This window comes from Gigantopelta aegis, chromosome 3 (genome assembly GCF_016097555.1).
Source record: "Gigantopelta aegis isolate Gae_Host chromosome 3, Gae_host_genome, whole genome shotgun sequence".
Classification (NCBI taxonomy): Eukaryota; Metazoa; Mollusca; class Gastropoda; order Neomphalida; family Peltospiridae; genus Gigantopelta; species Gigantopelta aegis.
Genome location: NC_054701.1, coordinates 57,923,267 through 57,949,082, shown reverse-complemented (window position 1 = coordinate 57,949,082; position 25,816 = coordinate 57,923,267). Strand labels below are relative to the sequence as shown.

General features: G+C 34.8%; 1 protein-coding gene across 1 annotated transcript in view; it reads right to left on the bottom strand.

Moving 5' to 3' along the window:
- LOC121368313 (protein retinal degeneration B-like) overlaps positions 1–23,730 on the bottom strand; it is a 70,368-nt gene extending 46,638 nt beyond the window's left edge. The window contains exon 1 of the mRNA XM_041492993.1: positions 23,634–23,730. The gene's annotated coding sequence lies outside the window, so the exon portion shown is untranslated. The remainder of the gene's footprint in view (positions 1–23,633) is intronic.
- Positions 23,731–25,816: the final 2,086 nt, after the last annotated feature.

The following is a 25,816-nucleotide window of genomic DNA, read 5'->3' as shown; positions in this document are numbered from 1 at the left end:
AAAAGAGTAGCCCATGAAGTGGCGACAGCAAGTTTCCTCTCTCAATATCTGTGTGGTCCTTAACCATATGTCTGACACCATATCACCATAAATAAAATGTGTTGAGTGCATCGTTAAATAACACATTTCAATTGTTTGCCATAAGCAATATAAAGGTGAACTGAAATTTGCTCTTATGAATTAGTACTATAGTCCGGACCACAGGAAATGCCTTTTTTATACTATAGTGCCCATTTCTAACTCTAGAAGTATGGGATGGACTATAGGTGAGCAATCGCAATACTTAACAATACATTATTTATATAAAATACAATTTTATTATCCATCAAGTACATGAATGTGTCCTCTGGAACAAGGGTCAGAAATTCTGAGAAAAGATTATAAAAAGAAGAAATATCAGATGTCGAGTTGGTTGGATGGATGTTTCAGCTGTACCTGATCTGGCCTTGATTTAATTTAATATTTTAAATATCATGAAAATCACAAACTAAGTGTAACTGTAATTAACCCTGTGTTTTAATGAAGGATTAATTAGTAGTTACACCAGGAATTGGAAAAGAAAGGTCCCTTCTTTTCTGTTTTTTAATTATAGACAAAATACTTTTATTGGTGTCAGTACCATACAAACTGGCATAGCAGCAGTGATGCCCCCCCCCCCCCCCCCACCCACAAACACACACACTTTCTAACACCTTCCTATGCCACTGATACAATTATAGCTAGTGGGTTGATACAACTTCTAGAACCATTTTAGCTAAAACATCCACCACTCCAATCACATCCTCTATCCCCATTCATACAAATTTGTGTTATTTTCAAGTCCGCCCCAGATGTTTCAGGGTGAAATGCAAGATGATCTGTGCAAACTGTGTGAAGAGAGACTACCAGGACTTACTCCACACCTGTGACATCACACTACTGTTCTAGGCATAGATTATTTATCAAGAATCAACATCTGCGAAACAATGCAATTTGAATGCTCTATGCATTCAGGTCGGAGCTTTGAATCCACTACTGACAGAACGTATTCATTGTAAAGAAGTACCATGCTTTACCCACGAGGCCAAATATATGCATCATCAAATAAACATGTAATTTGAGCCATATAAACCTGATACTAGTGATATTAGTAATGTATTCTGTTGGAACACAGCAAAGATTGTCGGAAACTAAATTGGAAATCAGAGATTACAAGTCAGGGCTAGCTCAATCTGCCACTCGCCAAATTCGCCAATTGCGAATTTTAGGAACAATTGGCAATTTTTTTTTTAATTTACGAAAAAATTCAAGTAATAATTGGTGTTTTGTTGGAAAATAACTGTGAGTTTTGTTCTTCTTTTTTTTTTATAGATAATTTGGCCAAATATTTTGCTCTCCCAAAGCTAGCCCTGCAATTTTAGCACGTGTACATCATGCTTAATGCCAGCCATCCACATGCCGAGGATTTCCTGACCAAATATTTCAGGTTAGGTCCGAAAGGATTCTAGTTTTGGATTATTAGTTTTGTAAATATTCTTTGCCATTTTAACCAATATTTTCATTAAAAAAGATAAAATAGAAGTTAATTTAGCAATGACGTAATTTGTTTCAATGAATAATTGATTAAGATGGAGAATGCACTCGGAAGTGTAGATTCATGAAAAATAATTAACTCACCCCTACTGCAGGGCTCGTGAATTATTTTTCACGAATCTACACCCCCTCGTACATTCTCCATTACATAAGACATTTCCAAAGCTGGTGCAAGTTGATTATGGTGGTCAGTTGAATAAACATCCCACTATTACATGTAATTTTACATTTAACTTTCTTTTTTCTTTTTTTTATTATTATTATTATTTTATTTTTTTTAATCTAATCAGTACAACCAATATATCCTGGTCGGAATTAACTGAAATATGTACAACCAAAATGTCTTACCTTCAGAAAGTTACAACACATTTTTTTGTAACAGCTGTTGAGTTACAACAAACAATTTCTCAGATGAACTTAAACTAAGTTAAAGAGGTCTGCATATTTACATGACAGGTTCACAAGCACAAAAGCCTCAAGACCATCTGCAAGTACCAGTAGTTACTGCAGCTGAAAGCAAGGTGCCAAATTGCTGTCAGAAGCAGATACATGTGCGTGCATGTAAACAAAAACAAACCATCACAGAAACAATTCTTAAGCCACTACACTGACCACCACAATTATAGGTAGTATTCAACCAAATAACTTCCGGCTGGGTCAAAGTTCGAGGTGCACCCAACTTTTGATAGAGAAGTGAACACCACAAGTCCTGTGATTGGTTATAAATGTGAGTGTGTTGGCTGTAAAAAATAATAGTTTCATCTGGGTAAAAAAAATATGCAATTTTATTTCATCTAGTACCAATGTGTCAAGTAGCCTTGTGCTTGAAACATGTATGGGGTACCTGTAAAAAAAAGTACTCGAATTTTGTGCGGAACTAGGGTAGTCATAGACGCTACCCGTTATCTCAGAAACAAGTAGCTTGACCCCCAATTATTTTTGATTCACTTTAGGTGTGAGGGGTGGTAGTATTTATATCCATGGCGTTTATGTTGATTGATACGCTGCAGGTGGGAGTTTTAGCCACATATGTTACTATTGTCGTCTATGGGATTTGATTTGGTAGTATACACCCTTTAGTGATGTTGTATATTATAGTATGGTTAAGTACAAATACTAATGTTTATATGCAAATGGGTTTCAGTGGTACATTTGGGTATGTGCCCATGTCAGCTACATGCTATCTACACCACTCTGAATCACTGTCCAGCACTCTTAAACAATTCACAAATGTAAGCTTTTGGCCCAGCACTAATATGCTGTCAGTAAACAACTTATATATTCCAGCTATACAAACATCACAAACACGAATACCTTTTTACTTGGACACTTAAAATTGTCCAGGCACAATAAATTAATGTCCCTGCATGGTGACATTACATCTATATGTATCATATGTGTACAAACTTTGATTTATGCAGTGTGAGGGTGTGCCTGATAATATAAATTAAACTAAATTAATTTTAGAAGAAATTATGTGCACACCTGTATGTATTTTCACCTTAACCATAGTGTCTAAGATTGGGATTGGGGGTGGGGACAGGATTAAATCCCACCAACAACTAGGATAATGAGCATTTTTCAAGGCAAAGCTGGGGGGTGGGGTGTCAGATTTTTATTTGTTGTATTTTACTGTTTGATGTTATTTTATTTTCTTACACACCTGTTGGTGAGAACATCATTGTTATTTTTTATAAGACATACTTGTTTACACTTAACGTACATGTGTTAACAATTTCAAGAAATACGACTGGCCATACATCCAATGAAAAAACAGCACAATCGAAATTGATTACACTGTTACATATAGTTAACCTGACAATCATTTGTCTGCGATGTAAGGCTGTAATAACTTATAGTTGAAAAAGATGTTGAAATTTCTTAAAACCTGGTTTTCGAGGATGTGTAAGAAATGGAATAATACATTCGTGTCTGTTAGATACCATTTATCTTACAACTCGTTTAAAAATGTATCAAACTCACTTTCCCTCGTTAGATACATTTTAAAACAACTCGTAAGATAAATGGTATCTAATGGCCACTTATGTTTTATTCTCTATCTACATTATCAGGAAATCAGGGTACTTAAAATTTTCAGAGTGAATTTCTATAACCACAGGTGTAACTTGTAGCAACCATTATGGCATGTCAGCAATTCTACAATATATCTACATGTATATGTGTACAATATATAAAACAAAAAGTGGTCCAACAAAATGACACCCTACTGTCAATTCTATCACCTCAAACAAAAAGTGACTGTGAACGATCTTTTACATTTTAATTATGCAAATAATAATTTTCCTTAAAAAAAACCCTCATTTCCATGGGGTCCATATGACACTAATCTCACAAAATACTTGTTGATAATCCCATATACCTCGAACACAGCTGCATGTATCTCCCACACAGCTGCATGCACCTCCCACGCAGCTGCATGTATCTCCCACACAGCTGCATGCACCTCCCACACAGCTGCATGCATGTAACTACCACAGAGCTGCATAAATTGAAAATTTGAGTAACCCATATCATACTTTATGTGTAAACCATTTTCGAAATTTAATATAAAACAATAGCATAAAATATGTACATATTATAATAATGTATTTTATTGAAAAAATAATTTAAAGCATACAATTATTAATATTAATTCAGCTTCACCCTGGGAAAAAAATAAAAAAATAAATGGTGGGTTTTTTTTTTTTTAATTTGCTGCGGTTGTTGACACAGAACATTCACTGGAAGGAGTGTAGAGATGAACAACATGTCATCCAGTACTGTACAAATTATTCTCAAATTATTTCACACCCAATGCTGATGTGTATTTTTGTGGTGGGGTGTCATTAAAACTTTCATTCATTTGTATGTACATATGCCAGTTCTACTATTAGCTTTCAAGACATAAAACATATATTATAAAAAGCTTGTGAGCACCTTTATGTCAACTACATGTATTATGTCTCTGTTATGGATTTAAATGATATCCATGTTGCATATTAAATGGTTGTAGGAAAAAACAAAACCAAGAACAGATCTGGATAGCAATTAGCATTACATGTACAAATAAAACATATATAGTCACACACACACAGTGACACACACAAACACAAATGTTCTATACTATGCTAAATTATTTACCTGATTTTATAAGAAATCACTTTGCATTTCTTCCGACTTCCCAACTTCCAGTAAGCAGATCAGCATAGACAATAACCAATTCTATTTGTAGGTACAAGTACAGCACAATTATGCTGCAATCATTAACATCTTGTACTCAAACTCAACCCACTTGTCTTAAACACCAAGATACGTCATATAAGACATAAACAAACTGAAGAAGAACCAACAGCTCCATCCAGATATTCACCAGTAGGTAAAAGCCAAATACATGAAAACACACCGATCAGATTTTATTTTCTTCTACACGTCTTCCATACTGCAGAACAGTCAGCAACAGAAATGGATACAAAAAGGAAGATTTAAGCTCAATAAATTGTTAACAGACTTATTAGCATATCGTGACATTTAAAATAATCAATACAGATTGTCCCTTATTACCCCTTAGCCAGCAACTGCATGTAGTACTGTAGGATGCCATAAATTTTATTGATTTTTCAGTGAAAAAAAAATATTGGATATAGGTCTGAGAAAGGGGCATTTATCCATAATCACATTAGGCGAGCTGTATCCATGGCCGAGAACACTGGCTTCCAATCTGCCCAGCACTGATGCATGCCCGTTCTGTATTGATGGCTGCAATAAAAATGCCATGTCCATTTTCTAAGTGTGAAAGTTGCTGTGCTATACTGTAGATGTACATTAATTGCTCTTATTGATTAATTTTCTCTCCTCAGACTAGCTGACAGCAAAAGCATTTCAGCAAATGATTGATGTGGAACTATCTATGAAGGTGGCCACAGATTCCTGTTTATACAAGATCTAAGGCGGCGGTGTCTACATCGATAACAAAACATTCTTCTTGTCAAATTTTGTTATCATGGTAACCAATGAAGTGTGTAGAAAGTAAATATATATGCATGTATATACATGTGTGTGGATGTATATATACATATATATATATATATATATATATATATATATGTATATACATACATACATACATACATACATACATACATATATATATATATATATATATACACACACACACAGTCAAACTTCGACAACTCGATCTTGAAGGGAATGAGGAAATAGTTTGAGTTTCAGTGAGTTCAAAGTTGAAACAGAAGTAAATGTCTTAAATGATATAATGAATGTTGATGTATTTTGCAGATGTCAACACATGGCAGAACATAACTAACAAATAAAAAAACTGAATGCCGAATAACAGTCAGTACATATGGGGTTTTTTCTCACAAAATCATCTTTAATTATTTTAAACAAGAAAAATTATTAAAAATCAATAATTCAAATCAGGAACCAACATTTATATAAAAAAACAGAACAAAAAATAAAAGAAATAGCACTAACAATTATTACAAATGGTCTTTGCTCTTTAACCGGACTATGTATGCATGTATGTATGCCCACAAAAGACTGTCGGGTAAAATGTCAGGAATTAATGTGCTTATATCAAATAAATGTTCAATGTGGATACAGCTAACTAGACTGTGTCTGTAATTATGTGTCACGTACTGAGGCTCTCCGCCATGCACGACCACCGACAACCAAACACGGGATCAGTTCGTTCCGCTTAGCAGGTGATCTATTATTCTATTAATTATCACCGTAATCCTCGACTGCCCAGACTACCCGAAACAGGCGCACGTCATCTGATTGACCTAACTGACAATTCATTCCTCTTAAAATATTATCGGCAATGACAGTGTGATCAATCACCATGCTTCGAGTTTTAGAGGTGCATAACCTATTCAATCTTTATGATGGGACCAAAGAATTACATGTACATGTAGGTCGAGAGATCAAGTTTATCGAGTGTTCGAAGTTGGAGTTTTTGAAGTTTTCTTTTAATGACGGCATGCATGTAATACTGTACAATTCAGGCCTGTAGGTAGTGTTTGTGTGGGGGTTGGGGGAGGGACACTAGTGTAGTGTTTTTTGTCCTACTCTATACAACTATAAAAAAAATTAAAATATGTCTCTCCCCCCCCCCCCCCCCCCCCCCCCCCCCCACATCCACACTAGATTGTACCCCCTCCTGATATATATGCAGCTTCTACAGGTCTGCAATCTTAATCTATTACTTAAAATCAAAGCATACACTGTGTGTAATTAATACAGCAACATGTGCATGTAATCTTAAATCACTGAAATAGTATGTCATTATTAATTATGATCTTTCTGTCCAAAGGTTAATACCAATCATTTAGAGAACTTTTTAATTCGAAAACTACATGTGTTCAAATTGCAATACACGTATAAAAATAAGACAATCATAAGTAGCCATGACAAATCTGAGAACTGGCAGTTTTTGCCAGAAATAAATTGTTGGGTATGCATGCGCCATGGAATTGAATATTTACAATGTGTGTGCTGGCACATGCACGTGTTGTCCCCCAGAAAGAAAATGGATTATGTTTAGGGTTATGGTTAGGGTTATGAAAATCATACAGTAATGATAAAGAGTCATTAGTTTTGTCAAAAGGTTTACTTAAAAAAATAAGATCTGCAACAACATTTGGGTACGGCACCATACCCGTTTTAACCTGTGGCAGAAACCCTGACTGGGGAAAACATAAATCTGCATAGCAGACTTTTATCACATATGTATGGTACATGTATTAAATGGGTATATAATTGCATTTCTAAAAATATTTTAAATGTCCAAGTTGTTGATAAAAATGAAAACTGATCCCTGCAGATACAACAAATCATCACACCAGACACGATTCCTATCTGTGATACACAGTATGTTCACTACCTCAGGGCTTTTAGAGGCTGCCTGAGAAAAGGCAGGCAGTCATATGTATTCCCTGAAGGTAGCACTATACCAATTAATTTCCGGCTGGGTCGAAGTTCGAGGTGCACCGAAATTTTTATAGAGAAGTTAACACCACAAGTCCTGTGATTGGTTATAAATGTGAGTGTGTTGGTTGTAAAAAAAAATTAGTTTCATCTGGGCTAAAAATGTATACAATTTTAATTCATCTAGTACCACTGTGTCAAGTAGCCTTGTGCTTGGAACATGTATGGGGTAAATGTAAAAAAAAAAGTACTAAAATTTTGTGCAAAACTAGGGGTGTTGTAAAAACATCTGGTTATACCGAAAATGAGCCATGAAAGGTACCATTTTCTGCAGTTAATACTTTGAGGTAGGGGTTGTAGTACTGATATTTATGGGTCATAGTTTGGTTGATATATTGCATATAGTGTTTTTAAACACAAACGTTAACATGGTCGCCTATGGGATTTGAATTGGTATAGTCCAACCTGAACAGTGAGCTAAAAGATGGTGTATAACTGTATTAGTAGGTGTGAAAATCACAGCCAGAGTAGCCACCAGACCCTGTCATCTGAAGCCTACTAACTTAATGAACACACTCAATGACACATATGCATGATTTATACACTGTACAGTCCTGCTAATAGAATTACAGTCTTTACATTATTGTATTGTTGTTCGAGGCATACACTATGATGGTGACTATCTATTACTTATCGGCAGTAATTTTAAGCCCAGTGCTCTCTTGATGCACGGGCAGTTTGGGATTGATCCCCATCAGTGGGCCCATTGGACTATTTCTCACTCCAGCCAGTGCACCATGACTGGTACATCAAAGGCTGAGGTGTGTGCTATCCTGTCTGTGGGATGGTGCATATAAAAGATCCACTGGTATTAATGGGAAAATGTAGCAACTAGGCTTTCTCTCTACGACTATATGTTATAATTACTAAATGTTTGACATCCAATAGCCGATGATTAATAAATCAATATACTCTAGTGGTGTCGTTAAACAAAACAAACTTTATGTAGTAGAGTCAAAGGAATCAATGTAATACTGGTAAACATACAGATCATGTAAAAGCTGATCAGATTACTAGCAGCCTTTGGATTAAAGTTTAAACCTGTAACATACTGTCCTTGTAAGTATGTGACTTTATATGAAAAAAACGGCCTCCACAAGGCTCAATGGGTAGGTGTAAACCACTTGCACCGACCAGTGATCCATAACTGGTTCAACAATGGCCATGGTTTGTGCTATCCTGCCTGTGGGAAGTGCAAATAAAAGATCCCTTGCTGCTAATCGAAAAGAGTAGCCCATGTAGTGGCGACAGCAGGTTTTCTCTCAAAATCTGTGTGGTCCTTAACCATATGTCTGACACCATATAACCGTAAATAAAATGTGTTGAGTGCGTCGTTAAATAAAACATTTCTTTTATATGAAAAAAGACACTGTCAAACTTGTAATAAAAACCACACAGGACACCCAATATATATTTTGGTACTGGGATATCATTAAAATATTACTTTTATTATTCAATAAAATCGTCTTTACGAACAGGCTGTTTTTATATACAATGCACAATTGTGAAGTGAAACATTAAAGTGAAATAATTAAGGACACTGTTTGTGTTTACATGTAGCAAGGTAAACGCCAATCCAGTGAGACTTCAAGTGCCGCATATATAAAACAGCCATGATTTTCTCTAAATGCAAACATTAATTTGAGGTAACGGTTTCCATATTCATTCCATCTTGGTGACCTTAAAACATCAGTAAAAGGTTTTATTTCTTAAAGCTCCAACTGACCAAGATGACGAGTTTGTCACATTCTGTAATATAATATATTAAATTTTTTTGACATGTTAGGAAATAATGGCCAGTTAAGACATTTGGCCACCATCAAAATATGCAACTATGATCACTCTGGCCCATTTACAAATTTTAAAATAACAATAATAAATAAATGGAAAAAAAGAAGAAAAAGTAGCCCATGTAGTGGCAACAGTGGGTTTCCTCTAAAAATCTGTGTGGTCCTTAACCATGTGTCTGACGCCATATAACCGTAAATAAAATGTGTTGAGTGCATCGTTAAATAAAACATTTCTTTCTTTCTTTCATATTATCATTACCGATATTCTGTGTTACTCCAGTCGGTCTATAGGATCGACCCCAGTCGGTAGCCCCATTGAACTATTTCATGTTCCAACCAGTGCACCACAACTGGTATATTAAAGGTCGTGGTATGTGCTACCCTGTTTGTGGGATGGTGCATATAAAAGATACCTTGCTACTAATGGAAAAATGTACTTAGGTTTCCTCTCTAAGACGATATGTCAAAATTACCCAATGTTTGACATCCAATAGCCGATGATTAATAAATCAATGTGCTCTAGTGGTGTCATTAAAGAAAATAAATTTAAATGGTAGTAAGCTCATTCCCTAGAGCTAGCACATGCCCATGTACATGTTTAACCACGAGTATTGTTGTTTTCCCTGGAGCCGTGTTTAATATCTCCATCAGATTATCATTACCGATACTCTGTCATTCTCTGTATACAGTCTAGAGTGAAATGTCATTTGTAACCAGTCACAGCTATAAATGGTCAGTTATTGGGTCATCAGTCTGGAACAGGAAACATTTCTCTTGTACCCAAATTGGACGTCTTTAACTTCCTATCAGACATGGTGTATTTCTCAGTGCAGAATTTGAAAGTCATGCAGGGTCAAAAATAGCCAGGGTATACAATGTATATACATGTGTAGCAATTGTTAACTTTGTAAGCCTGTTACCTGTTTTCCGTGAAGTTCGTAAGTACAACTTTATAACAGTTAATAACTGACCATATTGTGACAGAACAGAATGTGTCATTGTACAACTCTTGTAAATAAGAAAATGTCTACAGCAAAAAAGGCAATGGAAAAACAAATAAAATATACATGTAGTCCACAGACAATAAAGGTAATTAAAAATAGAAATTTATGCAATTCCACCAGTTATTGCCATGGGTAATTGCAGGGGTTGCATATGTACTGCAGATAATGTAAACCATGCAGGGCCCATATTTTTAAAGTTATCTTTGTGCCACGATACTGTAAAACCATAGTAGGCTATGACACCACTCTGGCATGTGTCAGAGTGATGTTATAGCCTACGATGGTTTTATGGTATCATAGCGCTAAGATAACGTAGCAGAATAAAGCTGATATCTTAAGACGGTAACCAATTATCTTCTGTATATATATACATGCTAGTCTCCATTTTCTTAATGTGTTTGATTTCTGTTACATGATGAACATGCAGTGATTTTAATTTCATTTAAAGATACACTAGTTAGCACTCATTTGATTTTAGTGTTGAATCAATTCATTTTCAGTAGTCCATTACAATATTTTAAATACTGTTTTTCTGATCACAAATTATTGTATATATCTAATTCACATGACACATTCATTTGATGATGAAATGTACATTAAAATTTGGTTAAACTTTGGGCATAATTTCTTATTGATGGAAATGTTTGATGAAAAATGGAAATGTGCCAAAACTGGTAACAGAATTTGCCCTCCCTTCAGGGCTAGCTCTGGCACTCTCCACATTCGCCAAGTGTGAATTTTAATAACAATCGCTACATTTTATTTTAATTTGATGAAATAATTTCCAGTATTAATTGATATTCTGTTAAAAATAACTGGGTTTCTGTAAGTTTAATAGATAATTTGGCGAAATTTTCTGCTAAAGCAGAGCTAGGCCTGCCTCCCCACAAAATAAACTAAAATAAAAGATTGATTTTATTATCTTAGGATGCACTAATAATGAGTGAATTACATGTAAATGTAGTAATTGTTTATGGCGATTAGTTACTTTCTTAGGCTAATAGAACCCTAGGCCAATAGAAATATTTCTTACAGGATGCATGTCTGCCTCTCGGTAGGTAATGAGATGTGAAGATCAGTTTACAGGTAAACTACATGTAGGGGCTAATTTCTTAAATAAGTTGAAAATTGGAGTAGGGTTGATACTTTATTACAATTTTGAGGCAAACAGATGGTGAACACATTTCTGTAGGTGTTCATTATCTTTGGCTAAGCAAGTAATTGGTAATTTGCCTAAACTTAATTTTAGGCGAGTGATGGCAGCTAGTGCAAGCAATCACTTGCCTTAAAACACAAGGTCTGATAATAACTGTTTCACATTTGTTTGGGAAGAGGGAAAGGGAAAAATAAACCTTCTCTCTTTTTTATTCTCCCCCCCCCCCCCCCCCCCCCTTTTTTTCTTTCTTTTCTACGACTTCTTACATGTACCTCACGATCCTGGATTATCCTGCTTCATATATTTGTAGTTTGAAAGATATTTCAAAACAAAATATTATGTTAGCGCCATAACAATAGATGTAACATGATATATTTTGACATCATGTTTAGTCTTTTTAAATGTTGGGAATGTAAAATGTTCATTGACAATGTAGTCGGTATGCAGATTGGTGTAATAACAAATGTATATTTGCAGAGATCAGTATAATTTAAGTACACTTGAAGCATGTTTGAGCTATGCCTAATCGGAAAGATGTTTCTGTGAGAGCAGTTAGCTCTGTATTGATTTCTGGCACCTAGCAACGGAGTCTTTCCAGGAAATGTGTTAAGATTAATGATGGCACTTTGTGAAAATTAAATGCCTACAATCTTTTACTATTATCATCACAGTCTTAGACTCTTGGTGTGTCACATATACTCATATGCTCAATGTAACTACATGTAAATCTATATTGAAAAAAGAATTTGTCCACATTGAGACTTGCCCATACATTATAAATAAATTTACATATATTTACATGTCTATAAAATGCATTTTTATAACTTATATGCATTATATATATATATACATGTACCACTATAGTACAGGCTGAACAGAGATTTTGAACAGAGATTTCTTTTTTAATTGAATAGTGTTGTTCAGTTTAAAATCCGCACACCCTAGTTCCATCCAGCGAAAATAAATTATAATTTGGTTAATCTACAAACCTGTAACACACTTAGATCACGTTTTTATCAAATGGAGTGAAAAAGCAGGTTTTATATCGATAAATACCATGGGAATCCCCATGTCCCAATTGCTTGAAATAATTTTGAAAGTTTGTATTCTGATGTCACAGGTAGATGTCGCTCAAAGCACAACAATGCCTACAATGCCTACGTCACGACAAATTTCACAGACTTGGGGTGCGTTCGTTTCACCTCTCCTGGACATGTTCCAACTGTTCTGTCCTGGTTGTATCCCCTCTCCAGATATCGTAGGACTTAGCAACATTATTGGTTTTAAGGGTTTGTAACGTTTTGTATTGAGATACTTACTTGTCTGAACTTTATTGTTACTGAAAATGTTCACGAACTGTGAAGAAAAATCTCACAAATGAACAACAACAAATCAGATATTGATTGTGCGAACCGTGCATGAGAAAATAAACTGAACCAAAATGATAACGGTCACGTGGTATACCAACGTCTGTGACATTGAAATGGAAATATCCCGTCTAAAAATAGATTAGACCTTGTCTGCTCAACGGTTTTTTCTCAAATGTGCGTCCGTTTTTCAGAAATACGAAAAATGCATTTTATGTATTACAAACACCAGGATTACCAAAAAATACTTCAGGTGAAAGGAAATGTATATTCTAAATAATAAACGGTAAGTAAAGTGCAATTTTATTTGTGAAAAAATGGGTTTAATAGCGAAAAACAATGACGCAATGGTTAACAACTAGCCGTAACTAGGGTGTGTCCCTTTAAAGCTGTTAAATTTGTTGTCCAATTTCACTTTAAAAAATATATGCATAACAATGTTTGTCTGAAAAGAGTGCTTGAAATACACTGTACATGTATGTACATTGTACACAAGGAAGGAAGGAAGGAAATGCTTAATTACTTCACTTTAATGTTTCACTTCACAATTGTGCATTGTATGTAAAAACAGCCTGTTCGTAAAGACGATTTTATTGAATAATAAAATTAATATTTTAATGATATCCCAGTACCAAAATATATATTGGGTGTCCTGTGTGGTTTTTATTACAGGTTTGACAGTGTCTTTTTTCATATAAAAGAAATGTTTTATTTAACGACGCACTCAACACATTTTATTTACGGTTATATGGCGTCAGACATATGGTTAAGGACCACACAGATTTTGAGAGGAAACCCGCTGTCGCCACTACATAGGCTACTCTTTTTGATTAGCAGCAAGGGATCTTTTATTTGCACTTCCCACAGGCAGGATAGCACAAACCATGGCCTTTGTAATTGAACCAGTTATGGATCACTGGTCAGTGCAAGTGGTTTACACCTACCCATTGAGCCTTGCGGAGCACTCATTCAGGGTTTGGAGTCGGTATCTGGATTAAAAATCCCATGCCTCGACTGGGATCCGAACCCAGTACCTACCAGCCTGTAGACTGATGGCCTAACCACTACGCCACCAAGGCCGGTTATGATAATATGAATTGATGGAGATAGTAAACATTGCTCCAGAGCAAACAAAATTCACTTGCATACTCCTGGGTGAACATGTGCTAGAGCTAATGAGATTACTACCATGGACACTAACATATTTCATCATATTTTAGAGCCAAGAAAGATTTGATTTATCGGTCTTCGCCATTGAGCAAAATCAAGGCACGGTGAAGGTGACTATCCTGAAACGGCGTCAGATGAGCAATTACCTGTGATTTTAAACAAGCATTCTGAAAGTACCACTAAAGTAATACATCTCCCCTACTGGGCCGAACAACTTTTCATATCTCCTAAATTTAAGGGCCATAACTCTGTGAAAAATGAATATATCGCCATGGAAGTTAAACCTGATCTGCAACAGTATGTGATAAAGCTATATATCAAATGTCATCTCAGTATCTTAAGGCATTACAAAAAGAAAATACCAGAAATCTAATTTTCATCCCTCTAGTTCACAGGCCATATTTAATGTAACTGTGAAAATTGGATAAATCACCATGAAAGTCTTAATTTGATCTGTAAAAGTGCAAGATCGATAAAGCTATACAAAAAAAAATTCACCTCGATATCTCAAAGTATTGTGGAAATAAAAACATCCAGAAAACTACATGTGTAGGACAGATGGATGAAGACGGAACCAGTTGGACCATTACTTGGCATGATTAGGGGACTAATAAAATGTATTACACATTTTTGTTGCAAGATGATCAATTTGCATCTCTTCTAAACCTTTCAGGGGTGCAGAAATCAAAAACATTTCACTAGCCAGCCAGACTAGTACCAACTAAAATTTACTAGCCCGTCAGAATCAGAATTTGTACTAATCCGCCAGAATTTGATTGACAAATCATTTCCTTCATTCATATAGATTTACAAAATTCAAGTGACATCCCACAAGTATTTAACAGACCAATCTATTCATAACCGGCAATATAATTTGAATGTAAAGAATCCATTTCTAAGTAGTATTGACCTTTGACCAACTCTTGTTTCCTGACTGTAGTGCTTACGCAGTTGATTATTTGGAACTCTGAAGTCCTCTAAATTGTCTATGCTTTACATGTATTACGTATTTCGTCATCATTCTCAACGGTCTGTTTGAATGGTTTTAAATTCTGGCATGGCCGATGCTCTGTCGCAGATTCGATGGAAAATTATGGTTAGTAAAAAAAAAAACCAGATCGTCCGCCGGACTGATTGTTGCATTTTTTTAACTCGTCCCTCAGAATTTTTACTCGCTCTGTCTTTCCAGGTGAGTGTGGAGGAGAGCAAGAGTGATAACTCACTTTTCCTGGCCAAGATTGGTCCGGAAAACAATTTTTCATATCTCCTATATTCAAAGGCCATAACACTGTGAATAATGGGTAAAATGCCATGAAAGTCAAACTTGATCTGTAACAGAATATGATAAAGCTATACACAAAATTTCAGCTCAATATATTGAGGCATTGCAAAAACAAAATCTGAAAAACAAATCTTTCCATAACAGCATGGTAGGGGCAATTAAATTATGGTCCGTTTTGGTTTTATACTATTTAAACTGTTTTCATAAAGTGACCAAAATAAAAGTGAAAATTTAACATATGAATATTATCATCGTAAATTGCTACAAGTTTTTCTGTTGTGAGACTTAAGTTTATTTTAGAATAAAAAGCATTAAATTAATGTTTTTCAATTTTGCATAATTTTCATCAAGAAATGATAAAATGATCATGTGATTTATAAAGAACAGCATCTCAGTTGGTTCTTTTTAATTTTTTATTTATTTATATATTTTTAATGCAATAAACAAACACATGGCATGCCTCATATTTGGTAAATTAGAGGACAAGGCCATTTTGCTTTGACCAATGGAGATTTTTTTAAGGTATTACGGCAAACTTCAACAAATGTCTTAATACAACACAACAGCACACTTTCAAAATAAAGAAGTGTGAACAGTTTCAAATTTTTATAATAAACCAACTTTTAGGAGTCGTGTTTGAGTACGATGACCAGTTAGTACTATTCAAAATAAGACATGGTCTGCAGGGCTTCTAGAATTTTTATAAAATCCACTAGCCATTGGATCAGTGATTTAAATTTTTTACTAGCCACAATTAAAAATTCACTAGCCCTACTCAATAAAAGTTTACAAAATAATAGTAATAATCAAAATGTCATCTAAAGAGGGAGACAGAGCTTAAAAACATTAATGTTGGGGCAGGATATTCATGTTTATAAAATAGACGTAAATGCAACATTTGACAAAAAAAAATTCACTAGCTGTCGGGCATGGCAATAGCAGTTATTTACTAGCCCAACACTGAATATCACTAGCCATGGGAGTGGGGCTACCATAATCTAGAAGCCCTGTGGTCTGGTAAGTGATGAACATCATGTGCAGTTTTCTACATTGCAACGCATAAGATCCCCCTTTTTTTCTTCATTTGGCGACTAAAACATTTCATATTATATAGTATATAGATGGTTAGGCCATCGGTCTACAGGCTGGTAGGTAAGGGTTCGGATCCCAGACGAGGCATGGGATTTTTAATCCAGATACCGACTCCAAACCCTGAGTGAGTGCTCCACAAGGCTCAATGGGTAGGTGTAAACCACTTGCACCGACCAGTGATGCATAACTGGTTCAACAAAGGCCATGGTTTGTGCTATCCTGCCTGTAGGAAGCGCAAATAAAAGATCCCTTGCTGCTAATCGGAAAGAGTAGCCCATGTAGTGGCGACAGCGGTTTCCTCTCAAAATCTGTGTGGTCCTTGACCATATGTCTGACGCCATATAACCGTAAATAAAATGGGTTGAGTGCGTCGTTAAATAAAACATTTCTTTCTTTAGGCACCAGCTGGCTCCTAGATTGAAATATTAACGTAGAGGGCTGGTTGACAGTGAACGAAATCAAACCCCAAACCTTGATTGATAAATCAATATATTTTGCAATATTCTTGTAGGCTATTTCATGGGTTTTTCAATGTCAATTTTTATGTAGCTTCGTATTCGATCTCTTTTAGATATTTTATTGTAATTCCACTTCATATCCATTTTTTATTGGTACAGTTGTTTAAATTACATTTTTTTATTTTTCAAATACGATCAGAATTCAGATGCCTTATTTGGTAATCATCAAACATAAACATGAAGTTCTAGGCAACACTGGCCTCAATAATTAAAATGTAATACTTTACAAGGGAGATAACTGAAACATGAATTTGTTTTCAAAAATATAAATTAATTAATATGATTTCTATATGTCAAATAAAGTACATTTATAATATGACTTTTCACTGAATATCACTTTATGGTTTCTGTATCTAGATCTATATATTTCATCGCTAAGTATATATATATACATGTATATATATATATAATATTAAGTTTTTCACAATTCTTTCAAAAAGAGTTTAAAAATTCAAGTGACATCCTGCAAGTATTTAACAGGAGAATCTATTCAAAACACAAAGGCAACATATTTTCAACATAAACAAGCCATTTCTAGGAAGTATTGAACTTTGACCAGCTCTGTTTCCGTGGAATGAGGCTAAACCGATACCACTACAAAAAGGGAACACTTTCGCTGGGGAAAACGGAACCGATTTGGGTATAAGTACTGTAGATCCTGAAACTAATATGATCATAATATTAATGCTAAAATGTGAGTTTGTGTTATTAGCATTAATAATATAATACATTTATTTCTCTGTTTTGTCTATGTGTCCCACATTATTAAATTAAAACAAAACAAACAAAGATTAAAATTCTAATATATTTATACACGGTTTCTAGAATGTTTATAAAATCCACTAGCAGTGATTTTTTAAATTTACTAGTGACAATTGAAAAATTCAAAAGCCCTACTTTACTTTAAGTTAATACAATTTTACTAAATAATAATAATAATCAGATATGTCGCCTAAAGAGGGAGAAAGAGCTTAAAATCACTAACATTTCGGGCTCGGGGTGGGGCAGGGTATCCATATTTACAAAATAGACTTATAACTGCAACATTTGACCAAAACAAATTCACTAGCATTGGGCATGGCAATAGTAGTTCTTTACTAGCCCAACATTGAAAATCACTAGCCATTGGAGTGGGGCTACCATAATGTAGAAGCCCTGATTTTAACCCTTTCTTTGTTTTTACTGCACGGTCGCTGCAACTTTGTTGGCATACCACTGGGTGAATTATTCTTTGACTTAACCAAAAAGTACACAGATATGAATTGTTAGGAAAGTAATATTTCAAAGGGGGGACACCCGCATTAATTTCATGTCACATTTTAGTCTGCTCACCGTCAATCGCATTCATGTTAATTTCAGGATCTACAGTATTTAATGGAACCTCAATATATTGGTGAAAACGGTATAATTTTGTTTAGCTATAACAGCATCTCAATGTACTGGCGAAAACGGTGTTGGGGTGTTATCACTGTTAACACCTGGAAATGTCTAGTCTGAATAACCACTATTAAATGTTGAATAATGCAAACAACGTAGGTTTTCTGCAAACATCTAACATCTGTGGACTGTATTTTGAAGATAACAAAACTGCTATCAATATGGACATAAAAATAAAAGAAAGTAACAGATTATTAATATACATGTGTATGTAGCTGTTGTTTTATTGAAGATATCACAGGGGACAATATTTCAAAATCTTAGGTAACTTGAAGTTGATCGGTTCACGTGAGTTTTATATACTTTGGTAACCGATTGTTCGGTTATATATATGTGAATATAGTTTTCGATGAGTTAGGCCTACCTAGTAATCAGTCAGTGCTTTATTTTGCTGTTTATTTGTTAAGACCCCCAACTCTGGTAGTACCCATTCAGTGTTTCTGCCAGAAAGAAATTTTGGGGTATGGCACTTATATGGAATTGAATGCAACCACAGTCAACAGAGTTTCTGGGTGCCTCCACCCAGAAAGAAATGGGTTAAGTTTAGGGTTATAGGGTTAAGAAAATCATACAGTAATGATAAGAGTAATTAATTTTGTAAAAAGGTTAACTTAAAAAAACAAAAAATCTGCAAACAAATTTGGGTATATAGCGCCATACTCATTTTACCTTCTGGCAGAAATCCTGCCATTTAATTACTTAATCGTGGCCTTGCAGAGTACCTCCCAATGTGTCACTTGACTGAAAGCTGTTTTTGTCTACTTCTGTACTTTTGATAATGCATTTTTATGTTTCCAGTGTAAAAACAGTTTATGAAAACAGTTAACAACTATATAAACTTTTTGTTCTGGTTATATATTCTCACCCTGTCGAGTCATTGTCTCTATTAAAGTCACTCAGTCATGGATTTATTTCTCTAAATATGGATTATAAATGGAAATTACATTCATTTGGAATACTAAATCTCATTATTGTACGATCACACAGACATAGAGGGAGGAAACCTGCTGTCACAACTTTATGGGCAACTCTTTTTGAATAGCAGCAAGGGTTCTTTTATATGCACCATCCCACAGACAGGGTAGTACATACTACAGCCTTTGATATACCAGTCGTGATGCACTGGCTGGAACGAGAAATAGCCTAATGGACCCACTGATGGGGATCAATCCCAAACTGACTGCGCATCACGTGAGCACTTAACCACTGGGCTATGTCCCGCCCCTACACATCAAACACACACGGCGAATACGCTGAAATAAAATAATAAACAGTTGGAACATGAACTCACAATTTTGTATTATTATTATTATAATTTAAAAAAACTAAATAATTGTGTCTTTTGGTGTTTTTTCAGTGTGTTTTTTGTAAGGAGCTACCGTACACAGTACCACTTAGCAGGGGAGGGAGTCTTGACAGTCACAACTCTATAGTGCTCGGTTCGCCAATGTGGCTTATGACCAGCCAGTCGTTTTTTGCTAAACGGTGGCAAATTATTTTGACTGATTCACAAAGTGATCATTCAGTTTAATGCATAACATAAAAAAAAACTGTGTACTGTCACATGTTTTGCTGTCCAAAGGTTAGCTTAATTATAACTTAACCCAGTTGAATCCAGTTCTACACGCAGGGGCAAGTTCAGCCTGCCGTTTGTGTATGTGCATACACATTAATATTGCATTTTATAGCCAAAAAACCCGAGATAAAACACTGCCCCCTCCACATCAAAAAGGTAGTAGTAGGCTAATAATAATAATAATATTTAGATAAATTAAGAGGGGGACCCGTGAGTGGTCTCAATATCACTGGTATAAAACAATATATATATATTTTGAGTTTTACTGCCACTTATAATTCTGCGTATTTGAAATAGGACTACATACAGCAAAATAAATTTTAGTCATATTTATTTGCAGTAAAATTCACTTTTTAAATTTTTTTTACATAAGCAGCTTCAAAATCACAATCTGTGAAAAATTAAGTCCAAGCCCTGTTGTTAGTTTGTGTACTGTCTGTAGTTGGTTTCTCTTTCAGATAATCTACTTCAGCAGCTGATAATTTGTAATTTTTATTTATTTATTATTATTATTTTATTTCATTATTATTATTTTAAAAAATAAAATGTTCAGTACTGCAGGGACAGTATTACGCTATTCATGTCTATGGAAACAGTACACAAAAGGGTCCACTAGACTGATATACAATCTCCATGCACTCCTTAATGTATAAGCTTATTATCATTCAGTATGTTTTTTATTAATTTTTAATAATTTATTTTCATTGTTGTTTTTTCTATTTACCGTACATCGCAAAGAACAGTCAAGCGTTCTGGTTACATGAGCTTGGTAAATCATTTTAACACTGCGATTATTCGGGGATGCCAGTCACATGACACCAAAATAATATGTCACACCTCCGCTTTCCAAATAGCCATTATTTTTCTCTGAATTATGGGCCGTTGACATAATTCAATTATTTTTATAAAATATCAATAATAAGTGAGATATGGTGGTTATGTAGATGATTCAATAAATTACTTTTATGTACAAATTAAATGTATATATTTTCAGATAATACTTTGTTGGGTCATTAATTAGGTCAACCATCCATGACTGAGTGCCTTTAAGTCGTGCCATTTGGGATTTTACACCTTTTTAAAAGTAATATGCCACCTACTGTTTGTTTACGTTCCAAGTCTCACAGTAAGATGTGTAAACAGTCAAGTTGCTAACATAATTTAAGTATATCCAATTCTTTGTTACATTTTACCCTAAAAATTATTTTTTCTACACAGGAACCAAAATAGGTCAAAAACACATGACCTGTATGCCAATTAAAACATTTGTAGTTTTCTTAATTTATGGCGATCATGCCCAAAATATATATCGAAGTGTCGCCTGCATGTACATGTTTATTTTGACATACTAGTGAATGACGTCAGTACAAATGTGAGGGCACACATCAATTGTTTTTCTATGGAAGCAAATAAGGGCTCTAAAATTTTAAAACATAAACTAAGGATGTAGATCAATAGAGTTTTACTTTAAAAATATGACTATTACTACAATATATATATATATATAGTCAGCATTATTTATATTTGAATAAATATTAAAAGAATATTTAGATAAAAAAAAAAAATAGAAATAACCAAAGCTATTTACAAAAACAACAGAAAAGAAGTTTGTCCCTTCTTATGTTGTAAGCAATATTCTAAACACCATACAGCAATCTGTTGACTGCTATATCAATAAATATAACTATAAAAACAGATCCTTTTTCACTGATTGCTTCAAGACATAAATTCAACCATGCAAATTAGTTTATCTACTTTGTTTTTATGACATTTTCTATACTAGAAAATAGTAAATAACATGACTCAATAGAGTTCTGTTTTTTTTGTTCAATTGTACATAAGCATGTGTGCACTTTTGATTGTATCAATTATAGTGTTTTCCCTACCTTATTTTAGCATGGTGTGGCACCATGCCTCAATAGTCTAGCACCATCTTGCCTTAATCAGCGCCATGCTGCCCTGAGATTAAACAAGCCTTTTTCAGTAATTAATTCTAAAATTGCCTTTATAAAACACCCAAAAAGGTATTATTGCTTAATAAAATATGCCTCTTATATCTTTTGCCATTAATTTATTAAAGCAAGCACATATAAATTACATTAATGTTTATTTCAATTAATTTTTGTGTATTTTTAATGAAATACAAGTGCCCCGAAAATGGTGAAAATGCCCCAAACGTGTTTTCGTCCAAGTACCATGCCTTGCCAAATTTCTAGGGAAATCACTAAATTATGTAGATTTTTCTGCATTGTTGGTTCAGGTAACAATTAAAAGGTTTCTTCAACTAATAATTATAATAAAATTACAAAGCAGTTTTAAAATATACTAATACAATTATTAAGTACCTTGAATCACCAGGGACCCACGCTACCTCTTTGTATCACATTATTTCTGTGAATCTTGTTCTTAACCTCTTGGTGTCTCTTTTTATGTTTATATTGGCAAAAAAACTATTGAAGCGTGATCATGCATGTGAATGTCATGAAAATCTCAGTCTCGACCTTAGAATACTCTTGAGTTTACAATACTCGATCATATGCCATGATATGGGACTAAATGTATGTGGGGGGGGGGGGGGGGGGGGGGGGGTGGGTTTTCTCCTTAATTACCTTTCGGTCTTCTGTCATCATTAACCATAATCCATCGTTATATAAAATATTTGTTTGGGTTTTTTTTCTTGATGTACCAGTCGTGGGGTAATGATACACGATCGACAGATCTACTGCTTGCAACTCATTTCACTGCTGAGTCTTAGGTCTAAGGTCAATGACAGTCACTTTTCGCACCCTTGTTTTGGGTTCGTACACAATAAATATAGCATATCTTACCGTAATTTCACTTGAAATCCATATTTCGTAAAAGGTAAAAAAAAATAATGACAAGATTTTCTTCAAACACATTCAGATGCATTAGTAATGTGCAAACAAAAAAATTTCAATAGCAAGTTTGCATTGGTATTTTTGCTTGTTGTTCATTTGTGAGATTTTTCTTCACAGTTCGTGAACATTTTCAGTAACAATAAAGTTCAGACAAGTAAGTATCTCAATACAAAACGTTACAAACCCTTAAAACCAATAATTTTGCTAAGTCTTACGATATCTGGAGAGGGGATACAACCAGGACAGAACAGATGGAACATGTCCAGGAGAGGTGAAAGGAACGCACCCCAAGTCTGTGCGCACTCTGTGAAATTTGTCGTGACGTAGGCATTGTTGTGCTTCGAGCGACATCTACCGGTGACATCAGAATACTAACTTTCAAAATTATTTCAAGCAATTGGGACATGGGGATTCCCATGTTATTTATCGATATAAAACCTGCTTTTTCATTCCATTTGATAAAAACGTGATCTAAGTGTGTTACAGGTTTGTAGATTAACCAAATTATAATTTATTTTCAAAAGATGAAAGAAATAAAAAGTACCTTTTGTCAAATATATCATATCAAAAAATTACCGTTGGATATGTTTTATTTACTGTGTACGAAGCCAAAACAAGGGTGCGAAAAGTGACTGTCGTCGACTATAGACGAACGCTCTACCACCTGGCCAGCGAGCTACATCCCGCTCCGTTTAACATAAGCGAACCAAATTTTTGCTTTATGATTATTATGCCATATATACAATAACAAATATTAAAACATAACAAATAAAATACAAACCTGATGCTGTGCACACTGCAATGAAAGCGGCAGCGTTCAATGCTGCAAAATTATTCTTCTATTTTTTTCTCTTTTTTTTCCCTTTCTCAGAGGTTTTCTGCTTCCTATCATAGACTAGTCAGCCGTCAATTATTCTGTAGCATTTGTAAAGCAAACGGCGTAACATTATGTTTCACTCCAGTAAATTATTTTATATTACAGACTCTTGACATGATTCTTATTTTAAACTGGGCCGTTCAATATTGTGATACTATTAACGGGCGTCCGGTCACCAAGTGCATATATTATAAATGGAATGAATTAATTAATTAATGTTTAACGACACCCCAGCACGAAAAATACATCGGCTATTGGGTGTCAGACTATTTTAATTGCAAAAAAAAAATTGATGATCAACATCAATATAAAAATTCAACAGTTAATTATATTATAAATAGTGACATGTACCAAAAAGCAGACCCAGAAAAATAGGAACAGTGTTTGTGTGGAGGTGTGGAAGTGGATTAGTAACCATGTATGTATGTATGTATGTATGTACAGTATGTATGTATTGATGTATGATGTATTGTATGTATGTTGACTGTTACATAGATATTAGCGCACTGGCGCAAGGGATAATTAAATCCTTTCTGGCCTCACAAATTGTCCCATGCCATTGCTGGGACTCGAACCTATAGAAAGCATTATAAAAACTTAAAAGAACATTCTTTTCTTAACTGTTTAAGGAGTTTTAGACTATTAACTACTCAGCTGCCCCTCCCCCAAACAAAAAAATATATATATATATTCACACACATACAGAGAGAGAGAGAGAGAGAGAGAGAGAGAGAGAGAGAGAGAGAGAGAGAGAGAGAGAGAGAGAGAGAGAGGAGAGAGAGAGAGAGAGAGAGAGAGAGAGAGGGAGAACAATCCTAGCTACGGCCCTGTATATATATATATATGTCACGGGGATTCTATAATACCCGTAACTGAATAAAACACGATTGTCCAAATATCTCTCCTAACTGTATATCTATTAGATCTCTCTGTAACGGGCAGTTCAAAACCGCCTTGGCTCGTCTAGGTATGATCAGAGATACGATCTTATATAAAGTATATATTATTATAGCACGTTTAGTTCACTAGAAAACACAACAAAAACACAAGACACTTTGGAATCTGTATTAACCTACGCTGACAAATATACTGCCGCAGTAGGCCTAGTTAATTAATAACAACAATAATAACAGCCCAGAACTGATCACTTAATTAGTTAATCTCTAGGTGTCTAGTTTACACAATATGCTAATCACTTCACCGTGACACAACACCCGCACGTGTGATAAATTGAGAAACGCTTCTAGAGGAACTTAATTAATAAAGGAATTACAACACTATTCCTAACTGGTTAATTTTTAATTAACCCTTACTACTCGTTCCGTAACCTTGTAACACAGAATTAATACTGGTACCTATCACAATAAAGGCAATAACCTACATTTTACCTAGGTCTTCTAGGATGACTGGCTAAGCTTTATATTACTAAATACTCGTATAATGTTAGAACAAAAAGTCTACGATTTACTTCGTCAGATGACCGAAGACACTGTCTAAAGAATATTGGTATAATACAGTATTAAAATATTTAAAGTCACATCAATCACATCAAGGTTATACAACAGAGCAGAAATAATATATTTACCAAAGTCCAAACGGACAACGTTCCCCCGGGATACCTTCCTATGGTTCTCTCAGATATCTCTAAACCCTAGCTATTTATTATAAAATCAGAAAATCGCCTAGGGGTACAAGGCGGTCCTCCCCCTATCATCTGATATTCCACCTCTCCCAGAGTCGGTATATTTTCTTAGATCGCCAGACTGGCTGTCGCCATTCCGCGAGCAATCCCCTGGCCATAAACAGCACTACCGGAGATATTACGTAACTACTAGCCACATGGCCTCCACACCTGCTCTGGGTGTGTATTAGGCGTACCGACCGAGGACCGTCGCGCAGAAGTATTACGTAACAAGTTGCCCACCTGGATAAGTGCAATTTGGAACTGTACACGGCCTTCTAAAACAATTAATATCGCCACAGGCGAAAACAAAATTAAGAGCATGTACCGTCACAATATATATATATATATATATATATATATATATATATATATATATTCACCCACATAGAGAGGAGGAGAGAGA